Source organism: Procambarus clarkii, chromosome 38 (genome assembly GCF_040958095.1).
Source record: "Procambarus clarkii isolate CNS0578487 chromosome 38, FALCON_Pclarkii_2.0, whole genome shotgun sequence".
In the NCBI taxonomy this organism is placed as follows: domain Eukaryota; kingdom Metazoa; phylum Arthropoda; class Malacostraca; order Decapoda; family Cambaridae; genus Procambarus; species Procambarus clarkii.
This window is the reverse complement of record NC_091187.1, coordinates 6,689,253-6,700,384: the sequence shown is the minus strand read 5'-3', so window position 1 is coordinate 6,700,384 and position 11,132 is coordinate 6,689,253. Positions and strand designations below refer to the sequence as shown.

At 44.3% G+C, this 11,132-nt stretch overlaps 1 long non-coding RNA gene across 1 annotated transcript in view; it reads right to left on the bottom strand.

Moving 5' to 3' along the window:
• LOC138372375 (uncharacterized) overlaps nucleotides 1–11,132 on the bottom strand; it is a 311,387-nt gene that overhangs the window by 101,859 nt on the left and 198,396 nt on the right. The gene's annotated exons all lie outside the window — the stretch shown is intronic.

Below are 11,132 nucleotides of genomic sequence, written 5' to 3'. Positions count from 1 at the left end.
GTTGCATATTGTCCTGGGGACCATTCAGGCTTGTTCGCATATATATACATATATATATATATATATATATATATATATATATATATATATATACATATATATATATATATACATATATATATATATATATATATATATATATATATATATATATATATATATATATATATATATATATTATTGGGAGTTCATAACCTCATATCATAACAGGTGAGGATTATTTCTTAGTTCTTTCTCACCCAACTTGGGAGTGTCAACAAGAATCACTGCTGTCGTTGCTGAGCAGCAATATGAGCCCAGAGGTCCACTTTGGATAGTCGTTGTCCCTGTGAGGCTTTGGGCACCCCCAGCTCTACTGGTTCCTCCCCTCAACTGTGAAGGAAAGAAAGCTCTGCTTTTGGCACTTCACTGATGCCAGTAACACCCAGAGAGTCACCTGGTGAGGCTTCACATCAACCATACGTGCACCAACCATACCAGATTGAAGAAATGCCTTTTATTTATTTATTTATATAAAAGTAGGTTCATTGGGTTTATAAGAATACATAGCAATGATGTTTTTACATTCTTGTAAAGCCTTGTAAATTAGAACAGAAAGCCACTCAAGAGATAAAGAACACTCCAAAATATTTCTTCAAGTATGTGAAATCGTAATAAAAATCTCCTCCAGTATTGGACCTATTATTATAAACAAAGGTTCATGCACAGAGGACGACAAAGAAATTAGTGTAAGCCAAAAAAATCAGTACGAAGGCATGTTTAGCAATCCTCACTAATACTAATTTGATTCACAGCGAGTAATCACACTAACAACCTATGTGTTTGGTAGTCCAATGCACACGCCTCAGACAATCAGGCCACAACATGGAAAAGGACTGCAACCTGGAGTTCTGCTGAACACACGAGAATGTCCTGAGGGTTCTACTGAAGCCGGACCAGGATTTTCACACAATCCCCCCCCCCCCCCATGCACTCTGAGGGATTTTCACACAATTCCCCATGCACTCTGGGGAGATTTTCACACAGTCCCCCCCCCCCCCCCCCCTCCCATGCACTCTCGCTGTCATCTAGGAATGTTCAACCTCTGATGCTCCTCTTTTAATAGAGTAATGACACTAAAATGTGATTAACCCCCCCCCCATGCCACTTTGTCAGACTACATGGGGGGGGGGGGAAGATTGTGTGAAAATCCTGGTCCAGCTTCAGTAAAAGCCTCAGGAAACCCTCGTGTGTTCAGCAGAACTCCAGATTGCAGTTCTTTTCCATGTCGTGGCCTGATTGTCTGGGGTGTGTGCGTGGGAATACCCACCACATAGGTTCGAATCCTCATCACGGCTCCTAAGGATTTTCTCACTAATTTCATTATTCCCATCCTGATTTGTATCTATATGTATTCGAGATAGAGTGACGGGCTTTAATTACTCTCGGTTCACTTCCACACCTGCAGAGGTAGGAAATAAACTTCTAAGTCAAAAATTAAAACATTTAATACAAATAAATGACGATGGCAAATATTGATATTAACTGAGGCTGGACCCACAACCCCTCAGTGTACTCTTCTTGAACTCTCCTCAACACTCCCGTTACACTATGTCACAAACATGTTAATTATCTTATATCACACGTGACTGTCTCCTCTGTAACTGAGGTGAACCTTTGGTCAAAACTGTACATATATCTAATGTGCTCATGGGCTCAATATCTTCACCACATAATCTTCACTTCCTGGCCAAAAATAGTTACCAATAAATCAACATATGGTCAAACACTCCACATAATGGACAACAATAAATGGATACACTAACTTGCACATATATGTCTAATATTGGTAAGTCCCTTGATGATTGTTCATCAATAACATTCCCTGAGGTAATTAAGATCAGCCATTCTCGACACCAAGACAAAAGAATATTACATGCATGGAAAGGTATGAGCAGTTGGTCAAAGGAGACACTACTAACGACCCGTTGTTGAGTGCCTTAAACACTCCACTGGGATGTTGGGACAATGTTTACACTGATGCATCTGGCAGCGTGGCGCCTCCCTTGCTGGCTGAGACCCAGTAACAGTCTGGGCTTCACACTCTCCTCCAAATATATCAACCCAGCCTCTTGTTTACACACTGCTTTTGTAACTGTGTGCACCTGTGTACTGCTGTGTAACTATGTGCACCTGTGTACTGCTGTGTAACTATGTGCACCTGTGTACTGCTGTGTAACTATGTGTACTGCTGTGTAACTATGTGCACCTGTGTACTGCTGTGTAACTATGTGCACCTTTGTACTGCTATGTAACTATGTGTACCTGTGTACTGCTGTGTAACTATATGCACCTGTGTACTGCTGTGTAACTATGTGCACCTGTGTACTGCTGTGTAACTATGTGCACCTGTGTACTGCTGTGTAACTATGTGCACCTGTGTACTGCTGTGTAACTATGTGCACCTGTGTACTGCTGTGGGAGTGGACGGGGTTAGAGGGAAAGACCCGGCTTAAAAAAGGTGAAACGTATAAGAGTCAATATCTTCACTAGTTTATAATCACATCTCCACCATTCTAGTTCTCTTCACACAATGGGACTTTCCACCTGCAGAGTTCAGTACGGTCATCCCGTGCAATTGGTGTTTGCCAGAGATGAATTTATAATAATCTGACCCAATTAACATTCCTATATCTTTGATACGTTTAGATTTGTTTTATGGGTCAGCTAATTTGACTCGCTGCTGTTTTAATGTTTAATTGTGATCCCTAGACCTGGTACATGTAGGTCAGATGGGATTTTGTCCACGACTATAGAGAATACAGGTCTGAGGTAACCACCCAAGGGAATGTAGGGTTTGTCTTCCCTGTAGGGTTTAGGTCCACTGTTGGATAAAAACCCAAGTATATTCAGGGTGACCTGCATCACTGGTTTGAATTCCATTTGTTCTGCCGCCCTCTGTGTGACAAAGGTTTTCTTGGAACTCCATTAAAAAGCCGCTGACTAGTAGTTACCTTTTCCCCTGAAGCAGAGTTAACATGGCTGTTGGTAGGGTTGCAGCAGTGTTGGTTTGGGTCAGCATAGCCCCTGTACTGCCTTCCACTTGACAGTCGTTGTCTGCTGCAGTAGTTTAGGGTTTAACGCCGGGTGACGATGGAGTTGGTCTCCTACCGTCACCCCTTCACATTCCAGCCCGTTGTTGACGTGAGGAGGCTTGGTGGGCTGCTGTCAGAGTGTGATGCTCCATGGGACAGCATCTCCTCGGTCCTTTAGTAGCCTTATGCTTATAAAGGACTTACCCCATTGTCCTTTTGTGAGAGGGGCTTAGTGGGCAGCAGCCAGGGTGTGATGCTCCATGGGACAGTCCTCTGCCGTCTTCACTAATCATGCTGGATGCTATTTCTTCTTCCTCAGGTTTCGTTTTGCCTTCCCCCTCTTCTTCTTTCTAATTGTCATTTCCCGCCGATCTTTTGCATGGCTTCATTATTCTTTCGAACATCTTCTGTTTTGACGCCCGGATGTTTGGGGAGGCACACTTTCACCCGTAGAACTGTGGTCTCCGACGTTGTGAGGGAGGGGACGCCTTTATTGTCAATCCTCACCTGCGTTGCTGAACCCGATTTCGACGGACTGACGGTTCTTAAGGTGATGATTGCGGGGAGTATACTCATGATGCACCCCTGGGATGGGGGGGGGGGATCTTGCCAGGTGTTCTATCTTCTAATTGTGGCTCCATGGTGGGTATGGGGGTTTATTCGTAAATTAAATTATTACCTGCTCATTCCAATGCCTCTGAATGATCCTCTTATAACTTCCCCAGGCTCGTGGGGTGGGCGACCAAGCCCCCGAGGCGGACTGTGTTGGAAGATTGGGCTCCTTAGCCCCCACTACATTGGGCGCAGACCAAGCTACTCCTTTGACTCCATCGACTAACCCCCTCCGGTCCCCTCCCACCTCTGTGGTTGGGTTGAGCTCCACGACCCCAGGGTTGGGCACCTCATCACCTTTTACCCCCCCCCCCAACACTTACTGGGGGGGTGGTGCTTCATTCCAACCCCCCCAACCCCCCACAGCTGCACTCACATGATTCCTGCCAGTGCTAATATGTTCCACACCTTGTTTGGCCCTGCTACATGGACTAAATACTTTGATCTCAACCATCAGGATTCTACACAGCCTGATGATTTCTTCCTCCATAAACACCTCGATGATTCAGTGGATACCTCTGTTTCTTTTAACCTCACCCGTACTGGTTCATGTGTCATTGCTGCTCCTTCTCAGGAAGCAGCTGCCCACTTAGCCATATTGTCCAGCATTGGGGAGACCCCTGTTAGGATCTCCAAAAATGCCCGGTTAAATGTCAGTATTGGCACTGTTATCCGCCCGCACTATGTTGCGGCTGGTGTTAGGGACCTGAAAGACTGCCACGAGGATATTAAACATATCCTTGCAGCCCAAGGCCATTCTGTCCTCCAGGTTGATACGTTCACTTTGAACTGGACAAAGTACTGGAACGTTGGACATGTTTATTTAAACTTTGAACTTTTGGGGCCTGACAGCTGAGAGGACAGCGCTCAGCATTCGTAGTCCTGAGATTTCGGGTTCGATCCCAAGTGGAGGCGGACACAAATGGGCAGAGTTTCTTTTACCCTGATGCGTCTGTTCACCTAGCAGTAAATAGGTACCTGGGAGTACCTATTTACCTCGACATCACCTGGCTGTCGAGGTGATGACTCGCCTTTCCTTCAACGACGGTTTTAATTTATGATTGATGCTGTGTCGTCTTGGGCCACCAATCATGGCTTCAAGTTCTTTACAACTAAAACTTGTGCTATGACGTTTACTTAGAAGCAGGTCGTTCTTCATCCCCCTTTGTCGCTCTATTGTCATCCCCTTGTGTACAAAGATTCTGCTAATCTTTTGAGGTTAATCTTTGACACTTGTTTGTCTTGGTCGCCCTATATCTCTTACCTCCGAGTTGAATGCTCTAAGGCCTCTAACTGATATAAGGTCTTGTCTCATACTTCTTGGGAAGCGGATAGGCGCATGCTCCTCTTTCTACATTCATCTCTCTTACTGTCTAAACTGGATTATGGTTGCTCTGTTTACTCATCTACTTCTCCTTCTACTCTTCACCGTTTGGATGCTCTGCACCATACTGGGTTGCTCCTCAGATCTGGTGCCTTTCTTTCGACTCCTACCCTAAGCCTGTGATCGCTAACGCCGAAACTGGCGTCCTGTCTCTACAGGATCAACATGATCGCTACTGTCTTCGCTACCTTGCACGGTCCCTTACTCTCGTTAATGTCGTACTTTAACCTTTACTCCTCCTGTGGTCCCCTGTTCCCTTTCACCACTTACCTCTTTCTGTACGATTGTCTCGCATACAAGATTCTCTTTCGGTTCTTGTTACCAATATTTCTCTTCATGTCGTTCCGTCCTTGCCCCTTTGAAGGGTCCCCTTTCCTCAGTTTTGTAAAACTTTGACTCACGTGACTAATGCTTTACCCCTCCTACAGGGGAGGGGGGGGGGGGGTAAGAGGAGTAAAGTCTGGGTCTAAATCTAAGTACAGAAGGGTCTAAGTCTGCCGACGGTGTAGGCTACTCTGTTGTTTTTCCTGACAACACCTATATGTGTCGCCTGCCTCCGGAGACTAGCACCTTCATGGTGGAACTTTATGCTATTTTGTATCTCCTTCGTCACTGCTTTCTCGCTGTCAACTCTCCTTTGTTGTTGTAGTTGACACTCACAGTGCCCTCATGGCTCTGGAGTGCTTTAATCCAGTCCATCCTGTAGTAGTCGAAACTCAACATTGGCTGTTTCTTATCTCTAGTAGAGTGAAGACTGTGGAGTTTTGCTGGGTTCCCAGCCATATTGGCGTGTCCTTAAATGAGCGTGCAGACGCTGCCGCTAAGGAGGCTCTCCACACTTGTGCCATCTCCCGTAAAGGTATCCTCTATTCCAACTTCTACCCAGTTATTCATTCCTCAATCCTTGCCCGTTGGCAGGGTCGTTTGTCTTCTGTTACTGGTAAAATAAGTAAAGTAAAGTAAATTTTATCCAGGAAAGTACATACATAGTTGATTTACAAACATAATGTTGGATTTATAAATAAAGGTAGTACATACAATACCTAAAGCCACTAGTACGCAAAGCGTTTCGGGCAAGGTGTGTGGGGGGGGGGGGGAAAACTTAGACTAAAACTTAATAGTAATTGGGATTTGGTATAAATTATGTTGAAAAAAAAAAAAAAAGGGGGGAACATGGCAGAAATCAGCAATTGTACAAGTTGGTAAACAAACAGCATTGTTTAAAAAAATAGCAAGACATGGGTTGACATATAGGGGTAAGGTAGGTTACATGGAGTTAATCAGGCAGTACTTGGTTTTACTCTTAAACTGGTTGAGGGAGGTACAGTCTTTGACATGATTGGGAAGGTCGTTCCACATTCTGGGTCCCTTGAATTGTAGAGCATTTCTAGTTTGGTTAAGTCGCACTCTTGGAATATCAAATAGGTATTTGTTTCTGGTGCGATGCCCATGAGTTCTGTTACAACCTTCTAGGAAGCTTCTAAGTTGAGGATTGACATTGCAGCTCAGAGTTTTAACTATATTGAGTACACATGAGAGAATGTGCAGTGACTTAATATCTAACATATTTAAAGATTTGAGTAAGGGTACCGAGTGCTGTCTGGGGCCAGAGTTAGATATTGTTCCAATAGCAGCTTTGTGTTGAATAATTAGAGGGCATAAGTGATTTTGTGTACTAGAACCCCAAGCACAGAGACCATAATTGAGATAAGGATAGATGAGAGAGTAATAGAGAATCACCAGGCCATGGCGAGGTATCTGATCTTAGAAAGAATGCCAACAGTTTTAGAAACTTTTTTTGAAATATTTAGAATGTGTCCCTGGAAATTCGGCTTGTGTTCTATGAGAACACCAAGGAATTTTCCATCTACTTTGTTACAAATTTGGATATTGTTTATCCTGAGATGAATTTAATTTGAGGATTTATTGCCAAACAAAATATAGAAAGTTTTGTCAATGTTGCCAGTGATTTTGTTGGCAGTTAGCCAGAGATGGACTTTATTTAGTTCAGTATTTACTGTGACATTTAGAGCAAAAGGGTTAGGGCTGGAGAAAATGAAGGGTGTGTCCTCAGCAAAAAGAATTGGTTTGAGGTGTTGGGAGGCATTTGGAAGGTCATTAATGTAGATGAGAAAGAGGAGAGGGCCAAGTATGCTGCCCTGAGGAACACCAATGTTGATGGGTAGCGTGGAAGAAATTGAATTATTCACAGAAACATACTGAAGCCTGTCAGTAAGGTAAGATTGAAGGTATTGCAGGGAGTGACCTCTGACTCCATAATGATGTAATTTAAGAAGAAGGTTTTGATGGTTGACAGTGTCAACAGCCTTACGCAGGTCCACAAATAACCCAACAGGGAACTCATTTTTATCAAGAGCTGCATGTATCAAGTTAATCATACTAATAAGTGCATCGTTAATGCTTTTTTAGGCGGTCTGAAGCCATATTGACAAGAGCTAAGTATATTGTGTTTAGCTAGATAAGAGTAAAGCTGCTTGTAGATTAGTTTTTCAAATATTTTTGACAAGTTAGGCAGAATTGATATAGGTCTGAAGTTGTTGACATCAGTGAGATCACCACATTTATGGACTAGGGTTACTCTCGTTTTTTTTTAGAATAACTGGAAAGGTTTGGAGTTCAAGTGACTTGTTGTAGAGCAATGCAATGGCAGGGGCTAAAGATCTGGAGGCTTTTTTGTAGATTAGAGTTGGTATCTACACCAGTATCTGGTATCTGGTTGGTACCTGAGCACTACACCAGAAATAAATACAGTTTTGATATTCCTAGAGTACGACTTAATCAAACTAGAAATGCTCTACAAATCAAGGGGCCCAGAATGTGGAATGACCTTCCCAACCATGTTAAAGACTGTACCTCTCTCAACCAGTTTAAGATAAAAACGAAGCTATACCTAATAAATTCCCTGTAACCTACCTTACCCTTCTATTGTCAACCAATGTTTTTTTTTTTTAAAGAGCGCTGTTTGTCGACATAATTGTATTTGTGCTGCTTTTTCAGCTATGTTTTCATTTCTTGTTTTCATTCTACTCTTTATGCTCAATTAGTATTAAGCTTGTCATTTAAGTTTTTCATGCCCGAAACGCTTTGCGTAATAGTGGCTTTAGGCATTGTATGTACTAGCTCTACCTATAAGTCAACCAATCTTTGTAAAAATTTCTTGTATGTATGTACCTTACCTAAATAAACATTTTATTATTTATTTTTATTTTATCTCAGCAAGGGCACTAGACTTGATCTTAAGGGAAAGGATTCCCTCATTTACATCAGTGGAATTAGCGGGCGTTAGGTAGAGAGACTATGGGTAGTTACCTGTAAGATAGCCCTGAACATTAGTACTGGAAGATGGAATATCATTAGCAATGGATGACCCAATGGATGAGAAGAACCTATTGAATTCAATAGCAGTATCAGTGGCTGAAAGCAGACCATCGTTATTGGACAGGATTATTGGTACAGTTTTCTGTATACTGTACGGAGTGCTGTATACTGTACGGGGTTCTGTATACTGTACGGGGTTCTGTATACTGTACACTGTTCTGTATACTGCATGGACGTTCTGTATACTCTACACTTGTTCTGTATACTGTACGAGGTTCTGTATACTGTACGCTGTTCCATATACTGTACGTTGTTCTGTATACTGTACGCTGTTCCATATACTGTACGTTGTTCTGTATACTGTACGCTGTTCAGTATCCTGTTCGTTGTTCTGTATGATGTACACTGTTCTGTATATTGTACGGGGTTCTGTATACTGTACAAGGTTCTGTATACTGTACAGGGTTCTGTATACTGTACAAGGTTCTGTATACTATACAATGTTCTGTATACTGTATAGGGTTCTGTATACTCTATGCTGTTCTGTATACTGTACGGGGTTCTGCATACTGTACACTCTTCTGTATATTGTACACTGTTCTGTATACTGTACACTGTTCTGTATACTGTACACTGTTCTGTATACTGTACACTGTTCTGTATACTGTATACTGTTCTGTATACTGTACACTGTTATGTATACTGTTTACTGTACGGGGTTCTGTATACTGAATGCTGTTCTGTATACTATACGGTGTTCTGTATACTGTACATTGTTCTGTATACAGTACGTTGTTCTGTATACTGTACGCAGTTCTGTATACTGTACATTGTTCTGTATACAGTACGGATTCTGTATACTGTTTACTGTTCTGTATACTGTACGCTATTCTGTATACTATAAATGGTTCTGTATACTCTACAAGGTTCTGCATCCTGTACAGGGTCCTGTATACTGTACGGGGTTCTTTATTCTGTACACTGTGGCTTGCTGTGTTAGTCCTGGGGCCCTCAACCGTTCCTGGTATGGGAGCCACCATGCCCCGTCTGGCTTGCTGTGTTAGTCCTGGGGCCCTCAACCGTTCCTGGTATGGGAGCCACCATGCCCCGTCTGGCTTGCTGTGTTAGTCCTGGGGCCCTCAACCGTTCCTGGTATGGGAGCCACCATGCCCCGTCTGGCTTGCTGTGTTAGTCCTGGGGCCCTCAACCGTTCCTGGTATGGGAGCCACCATGCCCCGTCTGGCTTGCTGTGTTAGTCCTGGGGCCCTCAACCGTTCCTGGTATGGGAGCCACCATGCCCCGTCTGGCTTGCTGTGTTAGTCCTGGGGCCCTCAACCGTTCCTGGTATGGGAGCCACCATGCCCCGTCTGGCTTGCTGTGTTAGTCCTGGGGCCCTCAACCGTTCCTGGTATGGGAGCCACCATGCCCCGTCTGGCTTGCTGTGTTAGTCCTGGGGCCCTCAACCGTTCCTGGTATGGGAGCCACCATGCCCCGTCTGGCTTGCTGTGTTAGTCCTGGGGTCCTCAACCGTTCCTGGTATGGGAGCCACCATGCCCCGTCTGGCTTGCTGTGTTAGTCCTGGGGCCCTCAACCGTTCCTGGTATGGGAGCCACCATGCCCCGTCTGGCTTGCTGTGTTAGTCCTGGGGCCCTCAACCGTTCCTGGTATGGGAGCCGATTTAGTTCTGAGATGCTTTTTGTCGCTCTGTGTTGTACTTTCTCCACAGCAGATATGTTGTGAAGCTGAGGCCTCTATGCTTGATACAGCAGTCGAAATGTGGCCGCACCAGAGAGGTTTACAGTTCAATAACTTTATTTTCCTTGAAAATAAAGTTGACTTTCTTACTAGTGTTCCCAATTGTTGTGCAACTTTCAATGACTGGTCCCCGTGGCGCAGTGGTGAAACACTATCCCCAGCACTTCGCGAACAGTATAGTCTGGGTTCGTATCCTGGCTGGGTTCGTATCCTGGCTGATTGACTGGGTTCCAATCCTTAACATTATGCCTCTTCACCCAGCAGTGAAACGATTTGACGAGTCGTATTCCGGAGTTATTAATTAAGATTAATATTAATCTTAGGACTTAGCCGTATTAGGATAAAGGACCTGCCCGAAATGCTATGCGTACTAGTGGCTTTACAAGAATGTAAAAACTGGTGGACCATCCAAGTAGTAGGCGTCCATCTGTCTCAGGAGACTATGGAGTTCCGTTCTGGTTGTCAGTCTGGAGTGGCCTCACCAGGGCACAAAGCCAGGGTAGGTTGATAAGGGGGAGAAGCTGTCACCCATGCAGCAGGTCCCCCTCTCCACAGCACAGAACGTCTCCATTGTAAAGGCAAGCGCCAATAAGATTGGTTCCAGCGCCGTCGCAGGAACTGTCAGAACGAGGTTGAAGGCAACAAGGAACTGCCCCCAGGGGGCTCCAGCTCCGGAGTTAACCTCGAAGTTGGTACAAGAAGGCACAGGGACTCCAACCCCAGAGTCTTTTTTGTTGTTGTTACTCTTTTTTGTGGGGGAAAAGGAGGAAAATTAGGAAAAATGGGGGAACCATTGACAAGCTGCCGGCTTCCCGTCTCCGTCGTGACCACTAGACACAAGGTTACTTTAGGCATTAGGACACTATAGGAATTATCATCATCAGGAAAAGATCATCGAGGCAAATGGGGGGACCTTCGACAAGCCGCCGGCCTCCTGTCCTCATCGAGGCCAGTATTAGTAGCTCTCA